A 12,251-nucleotide genomic window follows, 5' to 3' on the forward strand; every position below is an offset into this window, starting at 1 on the left:
GTCTCAACAGTTTAGTGCATGTTTCACTCCTCCATGACTCATTTGCGTGTCCCTGCTGTTCACCAATGTTGTTCATGTGTGTGCACACATGCATGCATGTGTGATGTTAGGATTCACATGGCATGGGGCATGTACTCAGGAGCATGACCAATGGATGGGTGTTGAGGAGCACCGGGGGGGGTGCAGCGTGTGGTGGCATTTTAGTTGGCATGTGCTGCGTGATTGTATGTTGGTCCATAGTGTTTTGGGGGGGCGGGGACATGTAGCGGGGTCTGCCTGCTGGTTGCTGTCACTGGTGAGGGTTGGGCACATGAGGCGGGCCTGCCTGCAGGTTGCTGTCACTGGTGGGGGTTGGGCACATGAGGCGGGCCTGCCTGCAGGTTGCTGTCACTGGAGAGGTGTGGGGACATGAGGCGGGGCCTGCCTGCAGGTTGCCGTCACAGGTGGGGACATGTGGCGGGGCCTGCCTACAGGTTGCTGTCACTGGTGGGGGGTGGGGACATGAGGCGGGGCCTGCCTGCAGGTTGCCGTCATAGGTGGAGACATGTGGTGGGGCCCGCCTGCAGGTGGCTGTCTCTGGTGGGGGGTGGGGACATGAGGCGGGGCCTGCCTGCAGGTTGCCGTCCCTGGTGGGGGGTGGGGACATGAGGCAGGGCCTGCCTGCAGGTTGCTGTCACAGGTGGGGACATGTGGTGGGCCTGCCTGCAGGTTGCCATCGCTGGTGGGGTGTGGGGACATGAGGCGTGGCCTGCCTGCAGGTTGCCGTCTCAGGTGGGGACATGAGGCGGGGCCTGCCTGTGGGGTGTGGTCACGGGTGATGAGGTGGCCATGTGTTGTGGGCTGCTTGCGGGGTATGTTCACGGGTGATGGTGGGGGTCCCATGTGGTGTGGGCTGCCTGCGGGGTATGTTCATGGGTGATGGTGGGGGTCCCATGTGGTGTGGGCTGCCTGCGGGGTGTGGTCACGGGTGATAGGGTGGCCATGTGGTGTGGGCTGCCTGCAGGGTATGTTCAGGGTTGATGGTGGGTTCCCATGTGGTGTGGGCTGCCTAAGGGGTATGTTCACAGGTGATGGGGGCCATGTGGTGTGGGCTGCCTGCGGGGTATGTTCATGGGTGATGGTGGGAGTCCCATGTGGTATGGGCTGCCTGCAGGGTGTGGTTACGGGTGATAGGGTGACCATGTGGTGTGGGCAGCCTGCAGGGTATGTTCATGGTGATGGTGGGGGTCCCTTGTGGTGTGGGCTGCATGCGGGGTGTGGTCATGGGTGATGGGGGGACCATGTGGTGTGGGCTGCCTGCGGGGTATGGTCCACTGCTGGGGTCTGGCTGTCCCGTGAGGAGGCGTCTGCTTCCAGAGGAGTTGTGCATGTATCGCGGTGTATATGCGAGCCTTCCCACGTGATTTGGCTGGTGCAAGCAGGGAACGCAATTTCGCTGGTGCGCGGAGAGGGTACGCGCGGGCCTTCCCACGCAATTTGGCTGGTGCGAGCGGGGTACGCTCTGATTTACGATGGGGGGGGCTGTGTGCTGGGCCACGGATGGCGCAGGGCCTTGGCCGTATTGGGCATTTCACTGGCTTTTTCCTGTGCATGGGGGCATGTTGGGGGCTTTACTGGCGCTGCTTGGTGTTCATTGCGCCACGTCTACTGATGCCTCGGAAAATCCATGAATATGCGTGCTATGCAATTGCTGGTTTGCCCCACAGCTGACGCACGTGTGGCGCACGCTCCTTCTCAGCGTGTGGCACTTGCAGTGCTTCTGCGCTGGATTCTATGAATTGGGCCCCAAATCTGAAGATTTAGCAACATTTGTAAATGATGTTTTCATGATCGTGCATATTCTCTGATATATAAGTTATAAATATTATCGGTAGGATATGGTTGTACTGTATTTATTACAGTTCGTACAGTCAAGTGTGAAACGCATGAATAACTAATCCCCGGCACTATAGTGAGTGGGGGTTTAGATTCTATTAAAGACAAGGAGGCGAGTATTATGCAAAACAATCTTTGCTAATGACACATAACAGCAAAGAAAACTTTTGTAGAACCAATACCTTTTGCAAAACAGAAAAAATACTATTTATCATAGGAACACAGGGTAGTAACCCAGTCCAAGATGGGGCTCAGAACTAGCCCATGTAACCAATCAGGAAGGACCCACCCCCATAAAGGTCCCTTCCTCTAAACACAACTCCTCTTCTGAAGCTGCAATCTGACGCAATAGCAAGCGAAACAGTAAAGGCCAACATTCCAACTGAAGAGTAGCTCAGCCATCTTCCAGAGGTACGACATCCAGAGATCTTCCACCAGTCCATCACCTTCAAACTTCTCAACCCGAAGCTGTAAATGAAAAATGAATTAGCAACGGGTGGGTGGGTGCCATAATACCCGCCTCCTTGTCTTTAATAGAATCGAAACCCCCACTCACGATAGTGCGGGGGATTAGTTATGCTATGGCACGACAAGGAGGCTTCATATTATGCAAGTTCAAAGCCCTTGTATCATATTAAACACCACATGATCAATACGCTTATGATAGAATGTTTTAAAAGTAAACTCCCTGGACCAGTCAGCTGCTTTTAAAATCTGCTCCAGCCCTCCCCCAAGGACGGCCGCTTTTGAGGCCATAGCTCCCTTTACAGAGTGCGCCCCAAAGGAAGATGTGTCAATGCCTGCTTCCTTCATCACCCACCTAACCCATCTAGCCAAAATGGCTGAGAACACTGGATTATAGGGTTGGCGGTAGGAAATAAGCCGCTGAGAGGTACCCGGGGGCGGATGTCATGATGCCTACCCCCGGGGACCCAGACCAACTCCAGCAACCCCGGAAGCAGGCATCAAGTTACCCCAAGCAAGCCCAACAACCCCGCTAGGGGCTATTTGGGTGCAGTCCTGGCGCCTATGGCGCCAGGCTCATATGGAGATTCAGTCCTGGCGCCATAGGAGCCAGGCTCATGGATTAAAACTTACCTGATGCAGACCGTGCTGCAAACTTACCTGATGCAGACCATGCTGCAAGAGCTCCAAACCAAATGAGGCTTGGAAGGGACTATTTTACCTACGGACTATTTATTTACTCGGGTGGGGCTGGGGAGGAATACTTACCTGGGACTACTTTGGAGGCTATTTAAACCACGCCCGAAGAGCAGCACACGCTTCGCGTTATTCTGCATCCAGCAGCGTGATGCTCACTGTGCCCGCAAGTCTGCATCCAGTCTTCTGCCACGCCCGCCTCGAGTTTGGAGCTCCTAGAAAAAGGGAGAAAGAAGGAGAAAAGGTTAGAACAAGAGCAATACCTTTGTCCTTACCTGAATTCAAGATCCATTGCACCTTCGAGCTGGAAGAAAGAAGTTATTTTATGCGCGTCGCCTCGCCAGCTGCTGCGCCGCGCTGAACTCACCGGCCTTCGCAGCATCTTCACATTTCACTGCATCCTCCTGCATGTTACTGCCGCACTCCGGCACCTAAGGAGAAGACAAGAACAGCAAGGTGAGCCAAGGGAATACACAGAGGAATACCCCCCATAGACTTACCTGATTTTACCACCTGGGGTATTATTCTTCTTCACGGGTCGGCGCAGCTTCCACTGCATCCTAGCCGAACCCCGGCCCCTAAGGGGAAACAAAAGGACAGCAAGGTGAAACAAGGGACTAACAAGGGGAACCCTGCTCACCACAAAAGACTTACCTGATTTTATCGCCGGAGGCATTATTCCCCGAGACTTCATACTTTCTCTCAGCGCCAGAATAATGGAGAAAACAACAGGTTACATATGGACATTATTTTATCGAACTGTGTTGGATAATACAAATCCTTACCAGAACATTACCGGTTGCCACGAGGAACTCTTCAATAGGGTCAAGCTGCAACCTGCAAGGAATCGGACAAGAGTGAAAGTCAGGCATTTGAACTCTTACGAACTACATACTTATGGCATCTTAACGGGAATATCGGAGTCAATATTGTCCTGGAACTCACCAATTCCTTCGAGCCAGTGAAGCAACTGGTTATCTATGCGCCCCTGCGCTCAATGCAGGATGGAGAGGTCATCTTTTCAAATCATCAGGTGAGACTATAAGAGGGAACATCCAAGGTGATCAGTTGGGAGAACAGCGGGGTGGGGGGATTTACACTCAACTCCACGGGTGGTTAATTCCCTTTCTCCACTTGCAGAAGAATATTCCTACGGGCCAAGCAAACGAAGCTAGGTGGTCCAGTCCAGACCGTCATCTCGGCCCTACGCGTCACATTGGGGGAGACCGCAGCAGTCCAGTCCAGATCGACGCCTCTGTGGGAGCCAGGTGAGCGTAACAGCGGAGCCCTTCCGTCTTTAACTCAAAACACGTCAAACACTGCACAATACATAATTTAACATTCTCAGGAAACGCTGGATAAGAAACAGAAGAAATCATGCACTTAGTCCTTTTGGACACAAAGAAAGTCACCCCCTGAGGAGAGAAAACCTTATTGTCTACAACAAGAGCCCTGATGTCAGACACTCTTTTAATGGAAACAAGACAGAGAAGCATGGCTAGCTTTGAAAAAAGTTGCTGTAGCGATAAATCCTGATTATGAGGCCAAGCTAGGAACACATTTAGAACCTTATTAACATCCCCCAGAACTGAGTAGCTGGCTTTAGGAGGAACCTTAACCCTGATAGACTTAAGGGCTTTCCTCACAAGGAAATGGCTTCCAACTGGTTCCCTTTTAACCCAAACATCGCGGCCGAGATCGCCGACCTGAACCCATTAATTGTCCTATAAGCATTGCCCTCCTTGAACAGTTCAAACAAGAAATTTACTATGTCTACTGAAGGAGCAGAAATGGGATTGAGGTGCCTAGCCACACACCAGCCACCCAGCCGACTCCATGCTGAGGAATATCCCGCCTTGGTGGAGGACGCCCAGGAATACTTGATGACATTAATAGAGTACTGCGAGAGGCATCTGAAGCACCAGGAAGAGCTGAAATCTTCCAGGCCATAAGGGAGAGATGCCCCCGAAGGACCAGGTCGTGAGGGAGCCCTGCCGGATCCGTGAGGAGCCAAGGGTGGAGAGGGAGAAGACGAGGGACATCTACCGCTAACTCCAGGAGAACAGGAAAGCACAACTGGGAGGGCCAAAATGGGGTCACTATTACCAAAGTAGCGAACTGCCTGCGTACCTGCACCAGTGTTCTGGCTATCATGGTGAATGGAGGAAAGGCGTAGGACAGAGGACCTGTCCAATCCTGGAGAAACGCACCGGTCGCAAGAGCTAGGGGGTCCGGCCTCCAACTGCAAAACCGAGGAACCTGACAGTTGAGACAGGAGGCGAAAAGGTCTACCTGAATGAGACCCCAAAGAGACTGAATCAAGGCAAAGACCGCCTTGTCCAGCATCCAATCGCTCCTGTCCTGAAGGTAACAGGAATTCCAGTCTGCCACCACATTGCTGGCTCCCGGCAAATACTCTGTCTGCAAAAGAATGTTCCTGTCCAGGCAATAATGCCAAAACTCCCTTGCTAAGTCATCTAGGGCCTTCGAGCAGGTCCCCCCCCAGGTGGTTGATATATTGAACCACGGAAACATTGTCCATCCGAAGGAGGACACAGCAGTTCCCCTGGTCTTTGAGAGGCTCTTGACCGCGAAGGAACCCGCTAGCAACTCCAGAGAATTTATATGAAGTAATTTCTCTTGATCGGACCATTTCCCTCCAGTGGTAGTCTGGCCTACCCTGGCCCCCGAACCGGCTCTGCTGGCATTAGACTCTAGAACCACGTCTAGAGATGGCCCAAAGATCGCCTTGCCATTCCAGGCGTCCATATGCTTGAGCCACCATAGAAGCTCCAACCTGGCTTCGGGAGACAGCACCACCATCTGAGAATATGACAAACTTTTGCGCAGATGCCTCCGTTTGAGGTGCTGAAGCGCCCTGTAGAGCAGCGGCGCCAGAATGATAGCCTGAATGGAGGCGGAGAACATCCACACAACCGTTACTAACTGATGGAGAGACACTATCCCCTTCCTTAGAATAAAGCAAATTTGCTTTCGAATTCTTGAGAGTCTGCTGTCTGGAAGAAGGAGGATGCACTGCCTTGAATCTATACTAAAGCCCAGAAACTGGATGCATTGAGTAGGATGGAAAATGAACTTCTTGGCATTGATTACAAAGCCTAGGTCTTGTAGTAGGGAGATCGTCAGATCCAAATGACCCTGCAGAACCTGGAGATCCATGTCGTCTAGGTAATTGATAATCGGGACCCCTTCCGATCTGAGGAATGCCATCACCGGCTTCATTAGCTTGGTGACACACCACAGGGCTGAAAACAGATCAAACGGGAGAGAGGCAAACTGCCAAACGTGACCCCCCAAGAGAACTGGAGAAACTACTGATGTGGGGGAAAGACTGGAACCACCAGGTACGCGTCCTTGAGGTCCAGCTTGACCATCCAATCCCTCGGGACAAGGGTATCCCTGAGAAGGTGAATGCCCTCCATTTTGAAATGCTGGTAAACTATAAATGAGTTGAGGGCTCTGAGATTTATCACAGGACAAAAGCCCTCCTCGGGCTTTGGAACTAGAAAAATCGTGCTGAGGAACTTGGCCGGAACCACCGCACCCTTGCAAATGAGATCTCGAATCTCCGCGTCCACCAGCTTCTGCTTCTCTTGATCGAACACAAGAGAAGAAGGCGGAGAGAGCTGACAGGGAGGGGAGTAGAAGTCTATCTGAAATCCCTGAACCGTCTGTAACACCCATGGATCCGAGGTGAGCTCCTCCCACCAATGAAGAAACCTTGCCAACCTGCCCCCCAAACCTCTGTGGGAAGAATCATTGCAACCACTCCACTGCAATCCTCCTTGGGGGTAGAAGGACGTCTGGGAACCTCGAGCAGAGGAAGAGTGATGAGCCCACCTGGAGGCATACTGCTGCAGGCAGGCACAGCCCCTGAAAGAGGAGCAGCCAGAAGAGCGGACTCTTCCCCGTCTCCGGCCTTGTCAAAAACTCTAGGCCCAAACACCTTCCGGATGTTTGCCTGGGCTTTGTCCAGGGCAGTAAGGGTATTGACATATGCCGATAGGTCCTTAATAAATTTGTCGCCAGACAGATTCCCCTAGGCTTTGGGACTAGCCTCACCCTCAGCCATATCCTGCAGCTTAGGGTCTATGCGCATAAGGAGAGAGCTTTGTGTCTCTCTCTAGATATGCTCGTATTGGCATTGCCGAGCAGGCAAAAGGAACGCTGCACCCAGCCCCTAAGTGCTTAGACATCAATCTGGGAATCATTAAGAGCAGCCTCCTCAGCCAACTCGAAGATTTGGGTCAAGGGCCCCAACATGTCCAACAATCTATCTTGACAGCCCTGGAGTGCCCCGTCAACCCCCTTTTTTGCATCCTTCCCCTTTTGTGACAAGATAGCCACCATAGATTGGTCTATCTCTGGAGTCGAGGCCACTTTATCAGGAATGACAGGGCAAGGACATTCAGATCTCAACTTATTCCTGTCCTCCTTTGGAAGCCTTTTCCTGATCCAATGATGCAGGAAAGAGGAAACCGCCTCGGAACGGCGCCATTCCCCCGACCTCGGATGTTGGATGAGAGAGGGGTCAAAAATGGACCTACTGTCATCCAACAAATGCCCCTGAGTTCCCTGGGACAACCCTACAGAAGACCCCCTTCCTTTTACGCCTCTTAGGTGGGGAATCAGAATCCTCAGGAATCAGGCGAGAATAATGGAGTAGAGGTAATCTGAATCGGAGCAAAAGACTGCAAAAGACCCTCCCCAAACTTATGCTTCAAGGCCCTAACTGGGGAATTGGGAGAAGAGGGAGAGCTATGAACAGGGCTTAGTTGCCCTTGCAAATGTTTAGACTTGATGTACACTTTCTGGGTGCTACAGAAGGACCCGGATCAGAATTGGGGTGAAAGTCGGCAATCTTGTTGATGAGTCTATCAAATACTGAAGCCGAAATGGGATTTAAATTCAGCAGGGCAGAGTCCATAGAGTCCCTAATAGCCTTAGAGACAGATGGGTGTGGAGCCAGGGAGGCCTCCCTCAACCCCCTCATACCATCCTCTGCAACAGACCTATCAGTTTTCTTAGAAGCAGGTCGAACGTAGGTGCTAGCATCAGCTAAAGGGACCCCCTACGCCCCTTTGGCTGACTGCATGGTCCTTAATGAATGTAATAAATATAACAATGGACCCAGCAGTATTGGCAAATTAAAATGTATAAAGGGGTTTGGGGGGACAGGTCAAGCAGACCAACAAACCGCTCCTTTAAAGCTTTTAAACATAGACCAGGCTGAGCCTGGAAAACAAGCAGGCCAGGCTCCAGTGGCCGTAGAAAATAAGAGGAAACACGGTCACACCGAGCCTTGAAAATGCGTGTGCAACACGAATTTAATAATGTGTAGGTGTTCTAAAATACAGCAACACGTGCATGGGGCGCCGAGCAGGCGAAACCCTCCTAAAACAAAAGGAAAACCTCCACACGGAAGGTATAGGGAGAGCGGCGACACACTTGAGCCGCTCCCGAGCAGGCGAGCGCTCCACTGGGCAAGATAAAACACTGCCGAGCAGGCCGCGTTAATGGAGGGGGAAGGACCAGCGCACACAGCGCATAAATTAAAAAAGGAAAAACCCCCAAGTCGCCGAGCAGGCGAACGAAAGCAGACACTGCGGGGGAAGGGAGGGAAAAGGGGATGGCCCGAACACAAGGCGCCACTTAGGCGAATTCTCCGCCTCACACTGAGAGGCCTGATGGATAAATGGAAAGCTCGCAAGACGTTCTATTAAGGGATCGCAGCCGCGGCAACCAAGAATGGAAACACAATTCAATAACTGATACATAGCTCTCAACTCACACGCTTTTGGCGGGTGTCACCTGCCTTGTAAAGGGCTGACTCACCCGCCAAGCCTCCTGCACGCCCATTCATTCCAATGGGCCTCTCACCCGCCAAAAACAAAATCGGGTGATTTCACCCGCCTTTGCAAGACAAATGGTTGAGAGCTATGCTGATACAAAGTGTCACAAAAGCACTTCACACAGAATAAGTACTAGTGTGCAACAAAAAGAACTTATCTCATGCTCAGCAGCAAAGAAATAGAGATGTGTTTAGAGGAAGGGACTTTTATGGGGGTGGGTCCTTCCTGATTGGTTAGATGGGCTAGTTATGAGCCCCATCTTGGACTGGGTTACTACCTGTGTTCCTATGATATATTGTATTTTTTCTGTTTTGCTAAATGTATTGGTTTTACAAAAGTTTTCTTTGCTGCTATGTGTCAGTAGTAAAGATTTTTTTGCATAATATGAAGCCTCCTTGTCGTGCCATAGAATTAATGTACAAACACACACACTTTAATATTGCGACCATACTGTTTTGGAAAACATGTACACAATACATATTTGACATTTAAAGAATTACACAGTAACAGATTTTGGATTGAACTGTTTTTTTAATTTAGTATTATGCAAGAAAAGCACAAGATGCAAATACTTACAGTAAATTGTTTCTGTCCTGCAAACTTTCAGAATCGCACATGCAGTTTGTTTTAAGATGTAACTTAAAATAAAAAAGGGACCATCATTGAACCATGTGACAGTTCACATTAGAGGTAGAATTTGAATGATTTGTGTCTTGAGAGGTAGAGGTTGTGATGTCGTCGTAGTAGTTAATGGAGCTATGCTCGATTTCCCGAGGTCTTGAGTTCCAATCGTCGTGGAACCTCTTAAATTTATTTTTACAAAAAAGGATTATATAATTGGCGCTTCCCATTTTTATTTTTAAAAAGGAGGATTATAATTTGAAAAACTAAGAGACAGATTGCACATCTGATATTTGTTTTACCATGGCATGTAAACCTTTTTTTTGGGGCATGGCATGTGACACCTGCCAGTGGCACGTGTCACTTGTGGTGTCACTGGCATATGACACATGCCATATTCGGCTCCTACCCCCACTGTTCATTTGTTGAAAATGGGAATTGGGTACCATTATTTACTACGCGCACACAAAGTTTGCAAGCTAGCTATGGGTGTTTCCCTATGTAAAGCGTGCCCTTACTTCCCCGTGAGTCCTTTTTTTATATATGTTTATGTGGCTGCAGCAAACACAATAACAGCCGGCTGCGTGACATGAGCGTACGTTTGAATGATGGCGCGTAACGTACGTGCTGGAGGTTTGGGGAGTGTGTGCTGGCCGCTGCTGTTATTTTTCGTCCCTGACGTCTTGCTCATTCGGGAGGATGGTGTTGTGCTGCCTACAGGTACTGGAGACTAACGGCCGCGAACAAGTGTCCATGTACTCTAATGTCGGTTGAAACTAGGGCGGCGTATCGTTGACGTAGCAATGGTAGATAGGAGCTGTGGACTGGTTGAGATAGGAAACACTAGAAACAGCCCTATGCTAAATGGTGACAAAAACGGCGATCTCCAATATATGGCACCTGGAAAGCACTAACTGAAATAAGCCAGATAACTTCACCATAGAAGATAGTTGGAACCGTTTGGGCTGGATATACAACGGCAAGTATCACTGGAGCCATGATTCTGAAGGTACCGAGTGAAAGGTACCGGATGAATCAGGTGAAGGGTAATGCTGTAACCCCTGTAGCCATCACTGAAAGCAGTCTTAAATTATATAAAGCAGCCACCAGTCAAAACCTTCAGAAATCTACATGTATTCCCGAAAGTGTCCTTCTTTGTCGTCATGGTATTTCTACCAGCAATACCTTCACTCTCGTTTCCCCAACCCCTACAAAAAAACCTACAGCCCATGTGTTCGTCTTTCTCTCTTCCAGGACAGTATTCCTATGTTAAAGATATCTTGCTGAGCTCGTTCTAACACTGCACAAAAGCATTATATTAGTAATGATGTGATATGATATGATGTGGCATTTATAACGCGCCTATACACAAGACAGAATCTCCTTCTAGGGTTTGAAACTAAGATTTGATGTGCAGTAGCTAAATCCAGCTCCTGGTGTCGGGCATCACCCAGCAGGTATGGGCTACGAATAGGCAACGAGCCAGGACACAGTGCACTGCACATCTAACTTCACATAAAATGCACTAACTAATCCAACCTCCAGAACCAGAGTGGAGGGGGGGGGCTATACTCCACTGTAAATACCACTATATTCTTAATTTCTAATTCCCAAATCAAGCAGTTGAATTTCAAGGGCGGAACATAACTGCTGCAAGGAGTACCAAACAGGCTCAAAGTCCCCACACGATCTCAGACTGTCCTGTTAGTCTCAATTCAAGAGTTTATTGCAATCTGGTGAGTTTCATGTTCCTGCCAACACGTGTTTGGACCTCACATTGCATAGGGCTAGTACATCACTGTTTTCATTGTCGCAATATATTACATTCATTTTATCATAACAATATATCAACCCATTGTCACATTCTATTTGTCATCCAGACAACATTTGACATTTCAGATAAACATGTATATGTAAACATTAAATACTGCATATGTCATGTACCAGAGGTCGTTCTACGTTAGGGGGATGGAAAAAAAAACAACAAAAAATACTTAAGGAAATGAAGCAGCCAATCATCAAATTCAACTTAATTCATATTGCATCATTATCCTCACAGATAAATGCCATACATTCGTATTTAAGTACATTATGAGTAAATTCCTCTACACTTCATTAAAATTATGAATTCATGTTTGGTTATTGATCTATCATCCGCATTTGATAATGTTGACACCGCTAGATTACGGGAGAAGTTGTCTGGGTGGGCCATCTCTTCTTAGTATGGTGCAGTTGCTGTACTCGGATAATGCCACAAGAGTTAGGTTAAATACTCTAGGAGACCTGTCTAGGAAGATCAAGTTGCAAAAAGGGCTCCGACAGGGGTGTATGTTGACCCCCACCCAATCTAACCTATATGCGGCAGAGTAGTGAACAGTGTTAGGGAGAATTCTCATTTATGGATAATTTCCCTCACCTAGTGAGTCCCTCAGCAGCTTTGCTGGATTTCAGGGGTTTATTTTTTTTCCACCTGGTAAGAGTGTGAGCCTTTTTTTCCCACTCTTACATGTGTTTTGCCATGTGTATTTCTACTGTTGATGTGATCTTGGGCTCTGGATCACACCACTCAAGGAGCCCCACTTTTTGTGTGTGTTACACAGCACCTTCATTGCAGTGACACAGGGTTGTCTTTTAGACTTCCCACTGACTCCATTTTTCTGGGGCTGACTACTGGCCCCCAGAAACCTGTAAAATTGCCATTAACTTTATTTAGTCACTTTA

The 12,251-nt window shown here is 49.1% G+C and overlaps 1 protein-coding gene across 1 annotated transcript in view; it reads left to right on the plus strand.

Annotated features, from left to right (window-relative positions):
* Nucleotides 1–10,146: 10,146 nt before the first annotated feature.
* The window catches only part of LOC138582292 (transmembrane protease serine 12-like), a 456,559-nt gene continuing 454,454 nt past the window's right edge, over nt 10,147–12,251 (plus strand). The window contains exon 1 of the mRNA XM_069653435.1: nt 10,147–10,250. The gene's annotated coding sequence lies outside the window, so the exon portion shown is untranslated. The remainder of the gene's footprint in view (nt 10,251–12,251) is intronic.

This window comes from Ambystoma mexicanum, chromosome 3q (genome assembly GCF_040938575.1).
Source record: "Ambystoma mexicanum isolate Mex_15411 chromosome 3q, UKY_AmexF1_1, whole genome shotgun sequence".
NCBI lineage: Eukaryota > Metazoa > Chordata > Amphibia > Caudata > Ambystomatidae > Ambystoma > Ambystoma mexicanum.